At 50.9% G+C, this 21822-nt stretch overlaps 1 protein-coding gene across 3 annotated transcripts in view; it reads right to left on the bottom strand.

Annotated features, from left to right (window-relative positions):
- Positions 1–21604, bottom strand: part of NUDT13 (nudix hydrolase 13) — a 756871-nt gene extending 735267 nt beyond the window's left edge. The window contains exon 1 of one of the 3 annotated variants that reach the window (XM_086922288.1): positions 21557–21604. The gene's annotated coding sequence lies outside the window, so the exon portion shown is untranslated. The remainder of the gene's footprint in view (positions 1–21556) is intronic. The other 2 variants (XM_086922286.1, XM_086922287.1) reach the window with 2 other exon arrangements.
- Between the last annotated feature and the right edge of the window lie 218 nt (positions 21605–21822).

Here is a 21822-nt window from a genome sequence, read left to right as displayed (position 1 = left end):
AACATGTATGCCGCATTTATTGAGGAACACTGCAGCGGCAGGACAGCAGGATGAAATTATCCATGTTGATGAGGAGTGTCTGTGAGTCCCAGATAAGCTCATGTGAAGTCACCTATTTTACTTTATTCTTCAGATGTCTCAGGCGCGAGCAGACTAATTGTATTGCCAGGAAAGGGTTGAGGAGGTAGTTTGCACTGTTGAGAAAAATCTGTGCGTGGGTGGGAATGTATGACATCACCGGCCTGAACGTGCAATGTAAAACGGCACTGCTTGCCTAGCAATGCTGAAGCAATAGCGGGCATGCACGCCCCCCTTGTATCAATGCACTAATCTTCAATTTCGTCTCGCTGTAAGTATGGGCATACTGCGAGTTGTCACTGGTTAACTAACATTTCTTTATATCTTCCATCATCACCAGCACTCCACCCTTTTTTTTCTTGCAAAGTACTGCTGATCCACTGATGGGCTGGGAGTTATAGCTTCTGTTTTTTTCTGGCTTATGAGGAAATATTGGAAGGGGAGGATTGTTAAATCGCATTGCTAAAACACTGTTTGGGTGGAGTTGGCCTGATCGAATATATGAATGTATCACCTTTGGAACATCCATGGAATGTCAATGTGTTTAAGCAGGCCACTAAATGATTAGCATTGAAGTTTGGATAAAAACGTGAGTGGTGATGGAGAGATAAAAATTTTATTCCAGGGAGCAAAAAGAGAATGAGTCTATAGAAGATTACGTCACTACTCTGCGCACATTAGCTGTTGCGTGTGAATTTGAAATAATAACATATGACCAGGTTTTAAGAGACCCGGTCATGATGAAAATGAAAAGCAAAAAATAAAAAACTAGAAAGGTAATGGGCAGGATCGGAAATGACATTAAGTGCTACAGTTAATATTGCTAAAAACATATAACAATCAGCAATATTTGTTTGAGATAAGAGTTCTAAATGACATTACTGTGAGTATTAAACAATCTGAAGTCTTATTTGAGATAAATGCAGTAGATAGGCAAAGGTAATGGGAAAAAAGTGTGGGAGAATGTGAAGAAATAGGGAAAGGAGGAAAGGAGGATGTCTTGTTTTCGCTGTAGTAGTTTCTATCATTACAGAAATTTCAAAGGATACCCGGGGTGGATAAAAGTAGCAGTCACAGTAAACGTAAAGGGCATTTCAGTTGAGTGTCTAAAGCAAATTTTAGCAATAAAATGTATATGGTTACTGGTTATATGAGGAAATAACGGAGGACAAATGCAACCCTAACCACGCGTTGTGTGAAAAATGCCAAAACACAGTTTTTTTCCCCAAACGTGTGACAAAAACTGATGGTGAAGAAGTAGAGATGATGGCCGGCTACTGTGTGTGGTACAGCATTATTGATAAAAAAATAAAGGAACGTCTAATGAGTAAGAAACATGTATTACCTCCAGATTTTCAATCAGGAGGTTACATGGGTCACATAATTGATTTTATTGGTTAATTTTGGGCTGAATTGTGTTTCCATGGTAAAGAAACTAAGTGTAACGTTTACTTTGCTGAAAAAGAAGACCTATCCTGGGTTGGTCACATCAACGGGAAATAGGTATTAATCTGATTCCTAATGCTGTACCACTAGTTTATCCTGTAATGAATGAAAATGACGGTGCTGGTTATTAAGTTCTACTTGTACATAGTTTTCCTAAGGTTTTCTGTTATGATTTCGGAAGGTTCACTGGTTTTAAGCATAACATTATACTAGAACAAAATGCTATACCTATACACCATAAGTTTCTAATTTTCAGCTGAATTACAGATCAAAGTTAAAGTCTATTTTGAATGACCTGTGTGCCAAAGAGATCATCAAACCAATTGAATCTTTTCCTTGGGTTTCTCCAGTGATGTTGTCTTTGAAGTGTTCGTGGGAACTCATGTTATGTGTGAACCTGAGAAGTCTCAATAAGGACATTTGTACAGATAATCAACCATTGCCAAATTTACATGAATTGGCGTCATCTATGAATGGAGCTTGATTTAGCTAGTGCATGCCATCAAGTAGAGTTAGATAAAGACTATACACATGTGACAACATTTGTGACACCGGAAGAGTTGCCTTTCGGTTTGGTTAGTGCTGCCTCGGTTTTCCATAGTTTATTGAAGGAAAGTTTGGAAGGAGCAAAAGGTGCAATTGCTTTCCAAGATTATATCTTGTTTTTTGGAAAAAAGTAAAAGAGAATGCCACTAATTTGTGTGATGTTTTATTTTATTTGGATAATAAACGGCTAACTGTGAAGGTTAATAAATGTTGATTTAAATGTAGTAAAGTGGAATATCTAGGACATTTAATTACAAGAAATGGCATACAACCAAAACAGAATCACATCTGTGCCATTTTGGATGCACCTTCTCCTCAATCTAGAGATCAACTGGTATCTTTTCTTGGTTTAGCCAAATTATATTCCCAGTTTGTGGACAATTATTCCACAAAAGTGAAAACTCATCGTTGTTTGCAACAAAAAAAATGTAATATTTATTGGGGTAATTAGCAACAAGACCATTTTGACCAGCTTAAGCAAGAACTGATTACCGCTCCTTGTTTTACATCGTTTGAGACTGGTGAGGTGTGTTATGTTGCTGTGGTTGCAAATGCGCATGGGCTTGGAACTGTACTTTTGCAACATGACAAAGGCAAAGAATGTGTGTTATTGTATGCTTCTCATAATTTGAATGTATCTGAAAGGAATTGCTGTGTAACAGAGAAAGCATAATTAGCTTGTTCTTGGACTAATGATTATTTCAGGCAATTTCTTTGGGAAACAAGGTTTATTCTTCGTACAGATCATAAACCGCGGGTTCATGTGTTATCACCAGGAAGTGGGAAAACACCTACCCCTAGATAGCCATCTACCAGTTAAACTACAATCCTATCAATTCAAAGTTTAATGTGTGCTGGGCAGGGATAATGTACATTCAGATTGCATGTCTTGTTTGCCCTTAAATTCAGAATTTGTAGGAGAATAATTGAATGGTGAATGTGAAGTAGAATTCACTTAATAGGACGTAAATGTTCTGAATGTGCATGATTCTATATCCAGTATTTCCAGGGAAATATGGGAATTGCAAATGATCAAGTATGATGGAATGATGAAAGTATGTAAAAATTTAAGGGATGGTGGCCACCGAGAGAAAATTAAGTGGGGACGCAAGTGCATTTCTTTTAAATTAAGAAACAGTTAATGTACAGTGATGATATACCCAGAATCCATCTGAAAAGAAATGGGGCAGCTCCTTGTCCTATCTGGCAGCTAAGTTTTGGAACTCTCTTTCCCTTGAGCTCCGTAGCTTTCAAAACCCTACTTATTTTAGGAAAAAACTCAAAACTTTCCTATTCAATTAAGCTTGTTTCCTTTTCTGCCTCTATCTCTATCTCTGTTCACGTTCTTTATGGGCTCACGCCGGGACCCTCTTCCGAGTAGCCGTGCACATTATAAATCACCAATAACATAACATAACATAACATATATTAATGAGAGGAGACAAAGTTATTCCTCCATTTGACCAAAGGAAGAGAATTTGTATGATGGGTCATGAGAGACATATGGGTATGAGGCCAATAAGAGACGGATCTGGGAATTTAATTGGTGGTAGAGATGGATTTTTTACTCGACAGTTGGGTATGCAATTGTGAAAAGTTTCTGGGTAGTGACAGCTACTAAGCCTTGTATCACTGGAAGTCTTCTTGTTGAATGTCCTGCAGGTCCATGGAGGAGAATTTGTGTCTTTATTATGGGGCCTTTCAAAATATTTCAGAGCAAATAAGCTTTTGGTTAAGTAATGGTAGACTATTTTTCAAAGTGGCCTGAAGTGAGAATATTTATTCTGAAGATGTATAGATTTTCTTGAAGTAGTTTTAGATTTTCTTAAAGACGTATTCTGTAGGGAAGGGTCACCTGAGGAAAGAGTTGCAGGATAAAAAACAAAGGAACTGGCAACTACGTACCCAACCTAATGGATATGTAGAGGGGTTTAATCATGTGGTTAGTGAAACGATACAGTTGGCAGTGAAGGGTGACATCTTCGTGGAGAAATGCACTCTGGACTGTTTTATTGACTTACAGATTAACCCCTGATTGTGTAACTTCATATGCTCCTTTTGAATTATTAAGAGGGAAAAAAACAGGGTTGAAATGTATTCCATGGTGGATAAAACAGGGTTGGAGTATGAACCTATTTTTGGGCCAGTGAAGGAATGAATCTCAAAATATCAGAGCTAAATGAAAAAAGTTACTGGTTACTGTGTAAAGAAGGGGTTAGAAATAAATTAATCAAAAACAAAATATATGTCCATAAACCAGCAAAAGTTCTTTAGAAAGAATTTGGCTCTAAATAACCAAAAATTGGAATATGTGGGGAGCTTCAACTACTTAGGCATTAAGTTGGATAGCAACCTTTCATGGAAGGGACATCTAGCAAAGAGTAAGTTATCCTTTAAGCAGAATTCGATGTCCATCCTAAAAGTGCACGGAGCCAGTTATTCTAAAGCCATTACACCGGCACTTAAAGTATTTAAGGCAAAGGCCCAATCAGAGGCACTTTATGGTACTGAGGTTTGGGGACATTATTGTAAACGCAATTTTGAAAAGGAAGAGAACCATTTTCTGCGTAGATTACTTAAACTACCAACTAAAACTCCCCTTGTTCCAATGTTTTTGGATTTGGATCTTAAACGGACAGATTATCAAGCAGCTCTTAGACCATTGCTGTATTGGATAAGATTGTGGACAACCCTGGAGTTGTGTAACTATAAAAGTGGTCTGATGGAAATTATTCAGATTGATGAATACAAAAAAATCGCCGGGTTAAAACATGTTTCCCTTTGGTGTACCAGGTTAGGGCTGTCCCATTTTTGGGACGAACCACAGAATATGACACCGGTGTGTAAAAAGCTCTTAAAATTGACTTACTGGTCCAACGTCAATGATGAGCTATCCCATAGTTCTTCTATTGGCACATTGACCCAGGAATTTATGATTATAAAAGATAATGCTGCATTCGAACCATTTATGGATGAGATAGGACCACCATTAGCAAAAACCTTATATTTACAATTTAGATATGGGGTATTGCAGATAAATGCTAAAACAAGCAATTGGGGGGCGTGGCCAAGATGGCGACGGAGTGAGTCGCTCTCTGCGTTCCCTCCGGCGCCGATTTCAACAAAGCACCGTATAGCACCCCCGGGACCGTGCTTTGACCGGTGATACTGTTGCCAAGGGGCACCGGAGCATAGTGGCTGCGTTCTGGTGGCGGCGCTGGTCCCTCGGAACGTCCCGCGAGGAGAGGCGCGCTCTTGGAGCGGAAGCGGTGGAGGGCCTGTCCGACGCCGGACTGGCGTAGGAAGGAGCGCCGACCGGAAGTGCAGGCAAAGCGGACGCAGTAAGGGAATGGAGGTCGGCCCGATGCCTGGAGCGGCACCTCAGTAGCCGGCGAGATCTCCGGAGGTCGGCATTTGCCCCGCCGCCCCCTTCCCGTGTGCCAAGCTGTGTGGAGCGGAGCCGGGGGCTGAGTGCGGATCGGGGGTGCGGAGGCCCTGCAGAACGGAAGGAGGTGAGAGCCTGGAGGCAGCCGGAGGGGGCTCAGGACCGCGATCTGGCACGCGGAGGGCGCCGACTGAGCCGGGCTGCTGGGCAGGACTTGCGAGGGGGCGGCATTGAGCTCTGGCCGAGTGCAAGGACGGCCTGGTGCAGGTTGGGCGGCCCCCCATGAGTGGGTTAACTGAAGATTGCGGCCACGAGTAGCCTCCGCCTGCAGGGCGCCCTGGACGGCGGCGGCCTATAGTGGAGGGGGTGGCGAGGCACCTGGAGCCACCGCTGAGGCCTACAACCTGAGTGAGGCTCGGCTCGGAGGGCCTGTGCCGAGCAGCGAACCTGAGCGCCATTGAATCGGGGAGCAGTGGCCTGGACACGAGGGGCGCTCTCTGGTCTTAGGGGGCACGCGCACCCCTGAACTGTGACCTGGTGGGGGCTGTCGCAAGATCTGAAGGGCTGGCCGTGAAGTGGAGCGGACCTGCTACGGCGGCCCTAGCACCTCGAGGAAGGGCACAGGGAGGCCCGCGGTGTGGAGCGAGGGAGGGGGGCCAGCCTCGGTCTCCTCACCTCGCAGACGACGATTGACGCAGTGGGTTGTGGTCGCCGGCAGATTGTGGTCGGCTTGGGGAGACGCACACGACCGGCCTTGTGATGGCGAACAACCAGAGGAGGGGGAAGACCAACAAGGATGGCCTGACCAGGGGCTCCCAGCTTCCGCCATCGCCTGGGGCGAGCTCCTCCTCCGCGTCAGGGGACGGTGATGCGCCGGTCACCAAAGCATTCATGACTGAGCTGTTTGCTTCCATTAAAGATGACATCTCAGAGCTGCGGTCCCAGCTCGCGTCGGACCTTAGGGAGGTGAGGAGAGACCTGGATGGGGTTGGCGAGAGGGTAGCCACCCTAGAGGACCATGATCTTAACCTGGCTAATGATGTCCATCAGCTGCAACAGGATGTGCTGCGTCTTAGGGAACAGAACCTGGACCTGCAGTCCCATGCGGAGGACCTGGAGAACCGCTCCAGGCGGAACAACGTCCGTATTAAGTCGGTACCATGGGACGGGGAGTCCGGCGATCTGAGAGGCTATGTCCTGGCGCTGTTCCAGCAGATCTTGGGCGACGAAGAAATTACTGATGTCAAGATGGACAGGGCCCATAGAGTTGGTCTTCCTAGGCGTGGGGGGGGCCCTCCGCCGGACATCCTAGTCTGCGTCCACGATTTTCAGTTGAAAGAGCGCATTCTGAAGAAGGCCCGGGAGGCTGCGTCTATCCAGTTTCGTGGGCACCATCCGCAGCTGTACCAGGATTTGGCAGCTTCTACTCTACGGAAACGGCGTGAGTTCAGACCAGTGACTGCCTTTCTGCGGGACCGCAACATTGCTTACTCCTGGGGCCACCCGTTTCGCATCATATTTCGTTGGAACAACAGGCTTGAACAGATCAGGTCCCTTCAAGTGGCAATGGATCTACTGGGGATCGACGGACCGGATGCTTCACCTGGCGATAGGAGTCCATCTGCAAGGGGCCGGCGACGGTCCCCCTCCTGGCACAGGGTGGGCGGGGAGGGGGGGAGGAGGGTGCCTGACGGGACCACCAGCATGCAAGAACGGGACGACGCGGTGGCCTCGGTTGCCACCGCCACGCTGTCTGCCTCTCAGCTTAGTTCCGGGGCGGCGTGATTTCTGAAGACGGATCTGGCTGGCGCCGGAGGGGCGCACCCCTGCAGGTACCATGGGTTCGTATGTACTTTGTGGGAAGACACCCAGGTACGAGGTGTGTGGGGGACATCGGCCGATGTCTCCTTGCCATCCTGTGGAGGACTCTTTTGGACTTTCGATGGTTTGTGTGGGGGTTTCCGGGGGGGGGAGGGTCTTGGAGGGGCTGTTTGGGGTGTTGGGGTTGGGGGTGAGGGGGGGTGTTGGTGGTGACGCGGACGTGTGGTGGATAGTGTTGTGTGGTGGTGAGAGGGTGGATGGGAGGTGCTGCTGGGGTGGGAGATGCGAGGCGGGTAGGCATGGGACTCGAGGTTGGGATAGTAGGGCGGAGGGTTGGCGGGAGCCTGATCTTAACACGTGTTGTGACCGGGGCATCTTCCGGCAGGGGTGGGGGGTGTGCCCCCGAGTCATAGAGGATTCTTGTTTTTTGTCTCACGATGCCTGTTAGCATAGGGACCTGGAATGTTAAGGGACTGAACTCTCCGCAGAAAAGGCAAAGGGTGTGGAAATATATAACGGACCACCAATTAGATATAGTGGGCCTGCAGGAAACTCACCTTACACGCACAGATGAGCTGCGTCTTAAGCATAAGGCATATCCCCTAATATACAGATCCTCTGCGTCCACAAAGCACAAGGGGGTGGCCCTCCTCTTCCATGCTTCGCTGCGTTTTCAGCCTGAGGCGATACGCACGGACAGGGAGGGCCGTTGGTTGATGGTGAAGGGGCTGGTTCAGGGGAGGCTCTGTACTTTTGTTGTGCTGTATGTTCCTAATTCTGGCCAGAATAAGTTTTTGCAAGGCTTACTGCATAAAGTGGGTGATTTTGTTGAAGGGCAGTTGTTCCTCATGGGGGACTGTAATTTGGTGTGGGACGGGGCGCTGGACTGTTCTGGCGCTCGCAGGGCAGATACTGGTGTGTTCTCAGAGATGTCACGGCAAAAAGTTGCGGAAATGGGGTTGGTTGATGGGTGGCGGTTTCTGCATCCAACATCCAAGGATTACGCGTTTTTTTCTCATGTACACCGCTCCTATTCACGACTGGACCATATATTCCTTAGCCAGGCTCTTAGAGGAGATGTCCTTGACTCCACCATACTGCCCCTCTCGGTCTCGGACCACAGCATGCTGGTACTTACTCTGCGCTGGTCGTCGGCAGGCGCCGGGCAACGGAAATGGTATTTCCCGGCTTCGGTGCTTCGGGATGAGGCTTCTAACAAGGCGCTGCGGGTGGCCATTAGGGAGTTCTTTGCCCTCAATCCCCCGTCTGATACCTCAGTGCCCAACACGTGGGATGCATTTAAGGCGTCCATCAGGGGCACTTGCTTGGGCCTTAACGCACAACTCAATAGGATGCGACGCAAGGAGAGGGAGGCCCTGGAGGCTGAACTGGCTTCTCTAGAGCAGGCGCATAAACTCAACCCCTCGAGGGTGACCCTCCGGCCTCTCACGGCGGTACGGGGGAAATTGAGGGCCCATTACAGCAACAGGGCGGAGTTCACCCTACTGCGATTGGGCCGACAGTCCTACTCTTGTGGTAACAAGGTGGGGAGGCACTTGGCCCGACAGCTTCGTGACAGGCGGGAACGTGAGTACATTGGAGGGATCCGCGACTCTGCTGGACAGCTGCAGCATCGGGACGAGACGAAGGCGGCCATCTTCGGTAGCTTTTACTCGGACCTATACAAGGGGGAACAGCTGGAAACGGCTGCCCAGAAAGAATACCTGAGACGTCTGCCCCTTCCGCAGGTGTCTAAGGAATGGAACGAGCTCTTAGGGGCACCGATTACCAGGGAGGAGGTGCTAGCTGCTATTAAGAACTTGAAGCTTCACAAGGCGCCTGGCCCGGACGGTTACACTGCTGTGTTTTATAAATCTTACGCCTCCGAGCTCTGCGACTTCTTGGTCACCCTCTTTAATGATGTGGCCGCCTCTGGTTCCTCCACTGGCTCCCTGGCGGAGGCAATGATTACGGTCTTGCCAAAGCCGGGGAAGGATCCGGCACAATGCGCCTCCTTTCGCCCGATAGCGCTTCTTAACTTGGACGCCAAACTATATTCGGCGATCCTGGCGCGTAGGCTACAAGACCTTATGCCGGCGCTAATCCATCCGGACCAGTCTGGCTTTATCAAGGGGCGCCAGACGCATGATAACACTCGTCGGGTAGTGCATCTAATAGAAAAAGCGGAACGTTTTCGTATCCCAGCGGTCCTAGTGGGCCTGGACGCCGAGAAGGCCTTCGATAGGGTGGACTGGGGGTTCCTATTCAATACCATGACTGCCTTTGGTTTTTCGGAGACCTTCATTACTATGGTGAGGGCTAATTACTGCTGCCCCCGGTCCCGGGTTGCGGTGAATGGTCATATGTCAGCGTTCTTTGCTCATACCCGAGGCACTAGACAGGGTTGTCCTCTGTCCCCCCTGCTATTCGCGCTGAGCATCGAGCCGCTAGCTGTGGCGGTGCGGGAGCATGGCGGGATCCGAGGTTTACCATTCGCGGGGGAACAGCATAAGATTTCGCTCTTCGCGGACGATGTCCTGTTCTCTATTACTGATCCGGAGAGCTCGCTACCTTGCATCAGGGAGGTCTTGTTGGAATTTGAGGGAGTGGCAGGCTTTAAGGTCAACTATAGCAAGTCGCACATCCTGAATCTTACCCTGTCGCAGGTCGAGAGGGACCGGGTGCGGCCGCTGACTCCGTTGGCCTGGGCCTCAGGTTCGATTGTCTACCTGGGGGTCCATCTGACTCCGACGGTGAGCGGGCTGTTCCAGGCCAATTTCCCATCTTTGCTGGCAAAATCCCGGGCGGAATTGGATAGGTGGAAGCCAAAATTTCTGTCATGGCTTGGCAGAATCCATGCCGTGAAGATGGTCCTCCTTCCTAAATTCTTATATTTGTTCCAAGCTTTGCCTATCCCCATGGGCAGCGATTTCTTTCGGCGGCTCAAGACTCAATTATTGCGTTTCGTGTGGCAGGGGGGTCAGGCACGGGTCTCCTATGCAGTTCTCCGTCGTCCGAGATCTGTGGGTGGGGTTGGGCTCCCGGACCTGCAGTTATATTACAAAGCGGCGCAACTGAGAGTCTTGGTAGAGTGGTCGCAACAGACCTCCGAGAAACACTGGCTCCATATGGACCGATGCGTTGCCGGTAGGTCAATCTGGGACCTGGCCTGGAAACCGAAGAAGGGCCGCCCGCTCAATGCATATATCAGCACTCCCACCAGCACGGTGTTGAAGGTGTGGGACTCACTAGCGGGAGACGACCGTTGGACCACGTTCCCCTCACCGTTTACGCCCTTGCATTATAACCCAGCTTTCCCACCGGCGCTACATGAAGGGCCGTTTGCGGTGTGGAGGGAAGGGGGGTGTCGGGCGCTGACCCATTTGTTCCACGGCCTGGACACCCTCACCTTCGCTAACTGTATGAGAGATTATGGGGTCCCCCAGACTGAACAATTCCGGCATGTTCAGCTGCTTCACTGGGCTACGTCACCTGGTGTGGTGGAGGCGGCTACGAGACCGCCGACGCCGTTTGAAGCCTTTATATTGCGGACTTCTGCCATGAAGGGGGCCATTTCCTTCATTTACCAGCTGTTGCTTCAATCGGCAATAGCTCCTCGACCTCGTTATATGGGGCAATGGGAAGAAATGCTGGGGCGAGAGGTCTCGGATGCGGAATGGTCGGCGCTATGGCGCGACTTGACGACCTTTAACCATTCCCTGCACTTGAGGGAAGCCCACCTCAAGACGGTCATGCAATGGTATATGTGCCCGGCTAGGCTTCACCGCATTTTTCCGGGGACCTCCGATAAGTGCTGGAGGGGTTGCGGGCTTCTGGGGGACTTCCGCCATATCTGGTGGGACTGCCCGGTGATCCGTCCGTACTGGGAGGAAATCCTCTCCCACATGAAGGACATATTGACTTATCCCATTGATGAATCTATGGCCTGTGTCCTGCTAGGGCTGCGTGACCCTGGCCTTGTTTATCAGACCAGGGCGGATAAAAAGATTTTGTGGCTATGCCTCGGCGCAGCGAAGCTCACACTGGCTGCGGCCTGGAAGAAGAAGGAGGCCCCGGCGATCTCACTGTGGCATGCGCGGCTGTGGAGGCTGCTCAGTCTGGAGAGAGTGGCGGACATCTTCCTGGGCCAGTATAAGAATTTCCGATATCAGTGGGGTCCCCTGGTTACGTTTCTTTCTAAGGGGTTACCCTCGGCCGTATGTCCGGCTTCTTTGAGGTCGATGCACCTCTTTCAAGTGTGATGTCGATGTGTTTGAGTGCTGAGTGTATGGCGTCACCACCGGGGGGGAGGGAGGGGGTGGGACAGGGATGTTGGTTGTTTTGGTTTTTTGGGCTGTGGAGGATCCACGAATTGATTATCTGCACCGCTTGTATGGATCTTGGAGGTCTGGGGTCCGGCACATTGCAGCGATGGTCATCTTAGCTGGACCGACCCAATGATAAGCTGGTAGAACACTGTGTACAGTGGTCCTAATTGATATGTTGTCTCGAGCCTGGACTGGATATGCTCATGGTATGGTTTGGGTCACTGCCGATGTGCGTACAAAGATTTTGCCTTGCTTGTGGGTACTGTGCGGATCCCCCGCAGCCCTTTGTTTATTCTCCTATGCAACTCAAAATAAAAATTTTACAAAAAAAAAAACAAGCAATTGGGGAGGTAAAAATGATAATGGCCTCTGTTCCCTTTGCTCATTAAAGGCAAAGGAAGACGAAGTCCATTTACTGCTTTTTTTGTCCAGCATATAAGTCACCTAAGCACCGCTGGATTAGACCCCTTTGTATAAATATGGGTGTCAGGTCCTACAAAGAGGCAGAGCGTATTATTAAGTCAAATACCTCACAATTGGTAGTTTTTTGCATAAGCAGGTTCTTGTTTAATGTGTATCTCATCAGGAAACGGCTTGGATACAAGCTGTAATGTAACATTGGTGCTTGTAGCCTTCGCCTTTCAGCATTAGTTAATGCAAAATGCACGGAGTTCACTTTTTGTAAAATGTGTGGTTTTAAAAGTTTTAAATTTGGTTTTTAGCCTGGCTTTTTAAGCATGGAAAAAACCCTTTTATTTAAATTATTTAGATTTTTAACGCAGTATTGTAAATGTACCTGTTTTGAATTAATCGTTACTTAGTCCCATTCTATTAATTGCCACCTATAATATGTGATGAATTGTTGGTGAGGGCACTGCAAATGTTTGTCAGTAAATGTTCTAATGTCTGTAAATGTTTTCTTGTTATCTCTGTACTCCTGCTTTTATGGCTATATTAGCCGAAATAAAGTTGAATTGAACTGAACTGAATTGAACAAAGAAAGTGGACCTTAAAAGAGGAAATGTCGGGGCGTGGCTTGGCGGGCGAAGATGGCGGTCGCAGCCTTGTAGAGCTCCCGCCGGCCCGGACCTAATCCGATCATTTATCCTGACCCCCGAGCCCGCTGTGGGTACCCAGTGCTTGCTTTCGATCTGGCGAAGTCTCCTGTCTACTTTGGTGTGTCGATCCTGCATTTCTTCCCTTCCTGTGATCGGAGGGAGGCGGCGGTGAAGTGCGGCCTGGTGACCGGCCGGAGACCGGGGTCCTCGAATTTCGCGACGCCTGGTGGCAGTTGCGATCTGGCGGGTGCGGGTGGCATCCGCTACATCGCCCTTGGCTCATCTTTCTGGCCGTGATCGTCTGGAGTTCGGGACGGTGCCAATAGCTCCTACTTATCGGCTCTCCCCCTGTGTGACCAGCGAGCGGTGACGGCACGGCGTGGCCCCGCGACAGTCTGGAAACGGGGTTCCTTGAGCCCCGAGGCGGCCGGTGACGGACTGGCGGACGGTGGTGGCATCCGATCTGCCTCTCCTGGCCCGGCCCACTGGATACGGCTGCCCACAGACCACGGAGCCACAGCTTCCTTTTGTACTTTGGACAGCCGCTCGTGGGGACGAGTGCGGGTGCGGCCTGTCCCGTCTGGGTGACGCCGGGACCTCGATTTTCGCGACACCCGATCTCGGCGGCCGGCCCGCATTCCTCTCTGGGGCCTCATCGTCCCATTCAAGACTTGTGACGGAGCCCGAAGGTTCGGGGGTGGTGTCCGCCCTGCCCAGCATGTGCCATGACCAGGGACAGAGGAGGTGGCCCGCCTAAACATGGCCCCATCGATAAATTCACTGGGCCGAGTGGTGGCGCCGGGGCGGCCGGTGGCAGCGGTGGCCCTGGGCCGGACAATGCAGCTATACTGGCAGCCATCACCCAATCCCGAGACATGCTTGATGCCAAGATTGGGGCAGTTGGGGCGGATGTCACGCTCCTGCGCCAGGACCTCCGCAACGCGGTGGAGCGGATCGCTGGGGCTGAGACCCGTATCACGGAGACCGAGGCGGACATTGGTGGCCTAAAGAAGCGGTTGGCGGAGGTGGAGAGCATCCAAAAGACACTGGCGGCCCGCGTGGAAGATGCAGAAGGGCGCGCGCGGCGCAACAACCTCCGCTTCATTGGCTTTCCGGAGCGGTGCGAGAAGGACAGCATGGAGCGGTTCTTAACCGGGTGGCTGGAAAGCTGGCTCCCCGAAGGGGCACTGTCTACGTGCTTCGTGATTGAGAGGGCCCACAGGGCTCTGACCCAGCGGCCGCCGGAGGGCGAGCGCCCACGACCTGTCATCGCTCGCCTGCTGAATTATCATGACCGGGATGTTATCCTGCGGGAGGCGAGGAACAAGGGCTCACTAGCCTTCGAGAATCATACTATCATGATTTTCCCGGACTACACGAAGATGGTACAGCAACAGAGGCAATCCTTCATGGACGCTAAGGCTAAGCTACGGGGCCTCAAGCTCCAATACTCGCTCCTGTATCCGGCTCGCCTGCGGGTGATATATCAGTCTCGGACCCATTTCTTCGATTCACCGGAGGAGGTGTTCCGCTGGACCGATGAGGCGGTGCGACTCAGGCCCCATGCCCAGCCGGGGCTGGACCCGGGCAGGTCCCAGGGATCGTCGCCGGAGCGGACGGATCGCCCGAACAGGAAGGGCCGCCATCGGAGGTCTCGCTCCAAGAAGAGATCGGCTTCCGCCAGTGCATCGCAGTCAGGTGGTGCCAGGGACTCGGAGCACTCCGATGCGGGCAGCTGAACATTGCTGGGTCTGCACGCACTTTGTATGCTGAATACTGAACTGCTCTGCTTTGGCTGGTGAGACTGTTTCATTCTGTCCTTGATGTGCCAGTCGGTTCCCATGTGAAGACTCCAGTTATTGCCATGGGGACGCAGTGGGGCTCGGGGGGTATCATTTGTGGGCCTCAGACCCTCACGGATGTGAGTGTTGTTGGGGGGTGGTGTGTGTGTCATTGTGGGGTTGTTGGGATCCATTGGTATGGCGGGCCCTGGGTCCTCTGTTTTGGACCCGGGTCTCTCCATGCCGCGACAGATACTTCAACGTTTTCTGAGGTATTGGGGTGGTGGGTGTGGGGCGTGGGGGAGAGTTCTGGTGTTGCGATTGTTGGGGGGGTTCTGGGTTGGGAAGGGGGTGCTGAGTTTGCGGGCTGGGGGGGTGGGTCCACACGTGTCTGAGGCTTTGACTTTTGTTGATTTGCGGGTTGCACCAGGGTGGGAAGGGGGGCCGGATTCTGGACTGTGCATTGACAATGGCTGATACTGCGACTATGTCTCCTTCAAAGACCCTGCGGGTGGTGACATGGAATGTGCGGGGTATCCTGGATAAGATCAAGCGTGGGGCTGTGCTGCGGTGGGGGAAGAGGGAGATGGTGGATGTACTCCTGCTCCAGGAGACTCACATGCTGGGCTCCAAGGCCCTTAGCCTTCAGAGGTTTGGTTATCAACAGGTTTATCATGCTGGCTTTACGAGGGGGTCACGGGGGGTGGCCATATTGGTACACCGTAGGGTGGCTTATGTTCATGAGAAGCAATGGATTGATCCTCAGGGTAGGTTTGTCTTTATTAAAGGCCTGCTGGGTTCCGAGCCGGTGGTCTTTGGAAGTGTGTACGCCCCTCCCCCCCTGCAGTGGGCATTGTCTGAGCGGCTGTTTGCGCTGTGGGACGAAATCCCCGAGGTCCTGACCATGGTGGGGGGTGACTGGAATGAAGTCATGGATGTGGGCCTGGACCGCCTGAGGCGAGCACATGTAGTGCCTGACCCCCCCCCCCCCCCCCGCGGCTGCTCCCACCCGATTGTGTGCGACTGTGCGTAGTCTGGGCTGGATTGATGTGTGGCGGCATTTTCATCCCGCAGTGCAGGCCTTCACGTATGTATCGGCGGTGCATGGGTCCTTCTCGAGGCTCGATTATTTGTTTGTACCGGGTGCCTGTCTGAGCCGTGTCAGGGATGCCGCAATACTCCCCAGGGGCCTCTCAGATCATTCCCCTGTCCTGGCCACCGTGACCCTCCCCTCTAAACGGCAACCCTTTCGCTGGCGTATGTCCGCCTGGCAGCTGCAGCGGCCGGAGTACGTGACGCATTTACGCGAAGCGATCGATCACTTCTGGCGCGAGAACTTGGTGGGGGGTGTCGATGCTATTGTTGTGTGGGAGGCGCTGAAGCCTACGCTCCGGGGCGTTGATATAACTTGGTGTGCGGCCGCTCGGCGGGAACGTCGGGAAGCCATTGTGACTGCCGCGGCCCGCGTGGAGGAGCTGGAGCAGCGTGGTCGGCTCGGGGGTGACGAGGGCGTCGTGCGACAGCTCCTGCAGGCCCAGCAGACGTATGCCTCGGTTCTATACGAGGAGGCCCGACAGGCGTGGCTCGCCACGCGCAGCAGGGTGTACCAGTGGGGCGATAAGTCCTGCACCATGTTGCATAGGCTTTGCCAGGCGACTTTCCAGCCCCTAGAGCTGCCCGGTCTTACGGCGGAGGACGGCTCGGTCATGACCGACCCGGGTCTGTTGGCGGCTAGCTTTGCCCGCTACTACGAGGCACAATACGCTCCTCGTGACCCCTTGGTGGAGGGCGAGATTGCCTCATACTTGGACGACCTGCTCCCACAGGCAGTCCCGGATGAGACTAGAACAGCCTTGGAGGCCCCGCTCACGTCCGAGGAACTTGGGGAGGCCCTTGGCCAGTTGAATACTGGGAAGGCGCCCGGCCCGAGCGGTTATCCTGCCGAATTTTATAAAAAGTTCCACGTCCAGCTGGGACCCCACTTTCGCAGTGCCCTGGAGGCGGCGCGGACTAGGGGCGAGCTGCCACCTGACTGGCGTCATGCCGAGATTGTGGTCTTTTTGAAGCCGGGCAGGGCGCCGGACCGGCACGACTCTTACAGGCCGATCTCCCTTCTCAACATCGAGGCCAAGATTTTGGCGAAAGCCCTGGCGAACCGCCTTCTGCCCCACATCGCCGACCTGGTCCACCCTGACCAGGCCGGGTTCATGCCGCGCAGGGCCACCCGGCATAATATCCGGCGGGCACAGGCGGCGATCGACGCCATGGGTGCTAGGGATGAACAGGCCGCACTTCTTCTTGCGGACATGGACCGAGCCTTTGACTCGGTGAGTTGGGCGTATTTGTTCACCTTGCTGGCCCGCCTCAATCTAGGGCCTGTCTTCTTGTCCTACATTCGTCTCCTATACACCAATGTTACGGCGTCGGTCCGTGTGGCCGGCGCGGTCTCTGGGCGCTTTCAAATCGGACGTGGTACTCGACAGGGTTGCCCGCTGTCCCCCTACCTGTTCGCCCTGGCCATGGAGCCCCTGGCGTGGCGGATACGAATGGATGCCCATCTACGTGGCTTTGTCTGGAATGATAACCTAGCAGATAAGATTGCATTATATGCGGACGACGTCCTCCTGTTCCTCACCGATCTGCGGCGCTCGGGTCCCCGAGTTTTGGAGATCATGCGGGGGTTTGGCGAGGTCTCAGGGCTTCGCCTTAATCTGACTAAATCGACCCTATGGATTCTGGATGGCGGAGTGGTTGCCGACCCATGGGCCGCTGAATTGCGTGTGGCGACGGACGGCCTGAAGTATCTGGGTGTCTTCCTCTCGGCCTCGCGGGCCGTGGCCTGGGCACGCAGTGTCTTGCCGGTGTGGGAACGGGTCCAGACAGATGTCAAAACGTGGTCCAGGATGCCCCTCACGATCTTTGGGAGGTCGGCCATCTTTAAGATGGTGGCGCTGCCGAGGCTGTTGTACCAACTCCAAAACTTCCCGCACCCCATTGGCATGGAGTGGTTCCGCCAGGTGAACTCTGTGCTGGGCCGCTTCCTGTGGGATGGCGGTGCAGCCAGGGTGGCCCTGAGGACGTGCTTTCTGTCCACATACTGTGGTGGTTTGGCCACATCCGACCTCCTCTCCTACTACCAAGCGTCACACCTGCTTGTCCTCAATGAATGGTGGTATGGGGATAGGAGTGACCTGGCCTATGCCCTGGAGAGACATCTCATGGGAGATCGCACGCTCCACACTATTCTTTACTCGGCCCGTATACGCCGTGGGTTGCCGTCAGTAACTAAAGTGGTATTTGCAGTGTGGCGGCAGTCTCTGCACCGCATGGGTTGGTGGGGCAAATTAACAGCTGAAACGCCGCTGTGGTACAATGGCATGCTCCCGGAACTGGCGGCCTTGGCCGGGTTTGAGGGTTGGGAGGCTATTGGAATTACACAACTGGGCCAGGTCGTATCAGGTGCCACCCTCAAGTCCTTTGAGGAACTCCGTGTGGAGTTCCAGATGCCTCAGTCCCAGTTCTTCCGTTACCTCCAGCTGCGGCATGCCCTTGCCCCGAGCATTGCCGGTCTTGACTCCCTGCCGGAGTTCAGCCCACTTGAGGCGAAAGTGTTTATGGGAGACTTGGGAGACAAGAAGGTCTCTAGGATCTATCAGTCACTTGTTATTCACTGCTCCTCCACTCTCAGCTCCCTTCGGGAGGCATGGGAGGTAGACGTGGGCGCCCTAGATGAGGACGATTGGAGGGAGGCGCTGGAGTCCCCGCGCGGCACCGCTGTTGCGGTTCGGCTCCGCCTGATACAGTTCAAATACCTGCATCGTGCCTATTATACACGTGAACGTCTGTGGAAGGCTGGCTTGATTGCGTCGTCGGAGTGCCTGCGCTGTGGGGAAGTGCCTGGCTCCCTGCTACATACGGTGTGGTCGTGTGGTCGCCTGGCTGGATTCTGGAGGGGCGTATGGAGTTGCCTGGCTGAGGTCCTGGGCTGGGATCTTCCTCGAACCCACCGGCTGGGCCTGCTGCATATCATGGAAGGGGTTGGGGGCAACATGTATAAGCGCCATCTGTTGCTCCTGGGCCTGGTGGTGGCCAAGCGTGACCTGGCTCGGGCATGGAAATCTGTGAGGGCCCCCCCCTGTCTGCGTGGAAGGCTGGGCTAGACTACTTCATGGGCCTTGAAAAACCGGTCTTTGAGGCGCGGGGCTGCCCACGCAAACATTTCAAGATCTGGAAGCGGTGGGCCGACTACCGTGGCCTGTCCTTGGAACCCCCGGCGGAGCAGGAGGAGGACATTTGCTCGCAGTGACACTTCTGGCCCGACTGGCAAAGCCCGGGGTGCATTATACCTGCTTCTTCTATGTACATCGTCTTTGTGTTGCCTTCTGTACATGTGTGGTGGGGGGGGGTGTTGGGTACGGGTGGGGGTGTAGTTGGGGTTGGGGTAGGCTGCTAGGGCATCTTCAAAGCTGAGCTTCATTGACACTTGCTTCATTGATTACTATGTTTGTCACCATTACATTGATACTGTTGTGGTGATCTTGGTGTGTGAAGATACCACATTCTTGATACTCTTCTGCTCAATAAAATTGGTTATGAAAAAAAGAGGAAATGTCACTATAGTACAACTAAAAGTGGTGGATTGGGTATGTTTTAAGGTTCCCAAAGTTAATGGGAAAGATGCACAAAAATTGTCTGATCCAATTAAGGTTGTAGAAGTTTTCAGCAACTCTATAAGAGGAGCAGTAGGAAAAATTTGGATTTTAAGTAGATTGTATGTAGAATTGGGAGTGTTTGGTGTGATTTGGAAGTGGGGAACATGCCAAAAAATTTTGTTGATAATACTATTCAGGAAAGTAATGTTTTCATTGACTTTGGAGTTAATCTGGCAGGGAAAATGAATTCTTCCCCTGGAGGTTATGTTTTGGATGATGGAAACATAACTGATAATAACAACTTTCCCCACAAATATACACTAATGTATCGCAGGAAAGTTGATTGCAGAATTTTCAAGAATATGTAGGATACAGATTGTTAATTTTATCAAGATAATCTGTCATATGTAGGATCTATAATAGACTTTTACTGTAGTTAATTTTTTTTCCTTGTATAGTATGGCTATCGTTTTGTAGACAATTTATATGCTCATTGTTTTTATATAATTTTTAGTTTCTGTTGATTCTATTTTATATTTATTTTGGGGGGGAGGGGTGGGAGGGGAAGGTATGTTATGTTGTATGTCATGGAATGTAGTACACTGCGGTGTCTGCCTGGTGGCAAATGATGGGAGAGGAGTGGATAGATGATACTCCTCTGTATTGGGCTCCTGTTATATTCGCTTGGTGTACTTTACCTTGAATTTCATTGGTGGTATTTCTTTCACACAGTGACACACGTCAGTTTACAATATACGTTGATCTACTCTCGATAAAAATAGTCTTTACTGCTTTGTAAAGAGAGTAACGCATTGTTCATAAGTAAATGCATGAATGTGGTATAGATTAACAGTTTTGGGTAAATGACTTCACCCTTTCTATAGCCCAAGAAAACAGGCAATATCAACTACTGTTAGGGGCATAACCTCAACAGCAAAACTTTTGTGGTCCCTAATTTCCCAAGTCGTCAGATGGATAATAAACAAGCATTTGCAATGCAATAGGTCTTGCATTATGATAGTTTGCGCTTTTGGCGTTGCAAATAATATTGCAACGCCAATAGCTCATACTTTCAGAAATGCAAGGCTTAGTGCATTGCAAATGCTTGCATAGTGAGCAAAGAAACAGCATTGTATGTCTGAGTGCAGTACCACAAGCTGCTCCTAGAGATCCCTAGTGAGCAAGGCACCGGCACTGAGTGTCTAGGTGCAGTACCACAAAATGCTCCTAGAGGGCCCTAGTGAGCAAGACACCACCACTGCATATCTAGGTGTAGTACAGTAAGCTGCTCCTAGAGGTCCCTAGGGAGCAAGGCACCAGCACTGCATGTCTAGGTGCAGTACCGCAAGCTGCTCCTAGAGGTCCCTAGTGAGCAAGTCACCAGCACTGCATGTCTCAGTGCAGTACCGCAAGCTGCTCCTAGAGGTCCCTAGTGAGCAAGGCACCAGCACTGCATGTCTATGTGAAGTACTTCAAGCCTGCTCCTAGAGGTCCCTAGTGAGCAAGGCACTAGCACTGCATGTCTACAAAGTTGGAGTTGTTGGCATTACAAATGGCAATGCTTTTTACCAAGTCATGTTGCAGGGTACAGTACCATATGGGGCCGAAAGGGAATCTCTTTTAGTCACATATGGTACTGCACCCTGCAGAAGTTATGGTAAATCCAACCTACCCATAATGCAATGTATGCAAGACAGTACTATGAGTATATTCAAATAGCTATGTCCATATATATAATTAGTAGCTTTGAAGTGTGACAAAATAATTATTACATTAATTTCGGATTAGGTTGTACACTGTGTGGAGCTGATAAAGGGAAAGTTATAGACAGTCTCATATAAATTTGAGATGTTCTAGTGAGTGAAGTAACACTGCCAGCCTAACTTAGGACCAAGTGTGCGTCCTGCCTCAAGCAATTTAAGAAAATAGTGCCTTGAGGCTGTAATTAAAAACTAGGGAGTGACAACACATGTAACAGGGGATGTCCTCATAGGAGGTTGCAAGAAGAGACAAGGCGGTACTAAGGAGGGAATACTAAGCCTATTGACCAATGAAAAGCCACCATTTACAAAGGGCAGGAGCTAATTAAAATGATGGCCAGAAAGTGGACAAGGCTTTATCCCCATATCCTGAATACAGCATGTCTTGAAGAGACCGCACAAGCGCTGCCTAGGAGAGACCTAAAAATGCTGGATTAAAGGGTACTAAGTAAATGGGCAATTATCAAAATGCAAAGAAGACAGTAGTGTAATGGTTGCTGAAAAGCTCTCACTTTGCACTAAACAAGTGTAATTATATTCGTCCTTTCTTTTAAATTTTTCACTCGTGAATTAGTATTATATAAACTTCAACACAAATATTATATAATCCATAACATTATGGGAAACAGATCACAATTTAGAGAAATGCAGACGGATATTAATTTTACGGGGAAGGATATTCAACATTGTACTCTACTTACAGTACACACAACACTGCCTGAAGTAGACTGCCCACGGCTCCAGTGGCAGGAAGTGACCAAAACTGGCGAAGGGCTGATGGGAATTGTAGTCTGCTCATTTGACCAATGAAAGGGTCGCTTATGTTTATCTTTGTGAAGAAAAACTCGCACTCCCAGGAACCACGCAAAACTCGCCTATGTACAGTGAATAGAAGAAACACTGTCTGACCTTTCATTAAATTCCTTAGAATGAGTAACGCTGAAAAGTCTGTTACTGAGCACATTCT

This window comes from Lissotriton vulgaris, chromosome 5 (genome assembly GCF_964263255.1).
Source record: "Lissotriton vulgaris chromosome 5, aLisVul1.2, whole genome shotgun sequence".
Taxonomy (NCBI): domain Eukaryota; kingdom Metazoa; phylum Chordata; class Amphibia; order Caudata; family Salamandridae; genus Lissotriton; species Lissotriton vulgaris.
The sequence above is the reverse complement of the archived record's forward strand: the minus strand, read 5'-3'. Positions and strand labels throughout refer to the sequence as shown.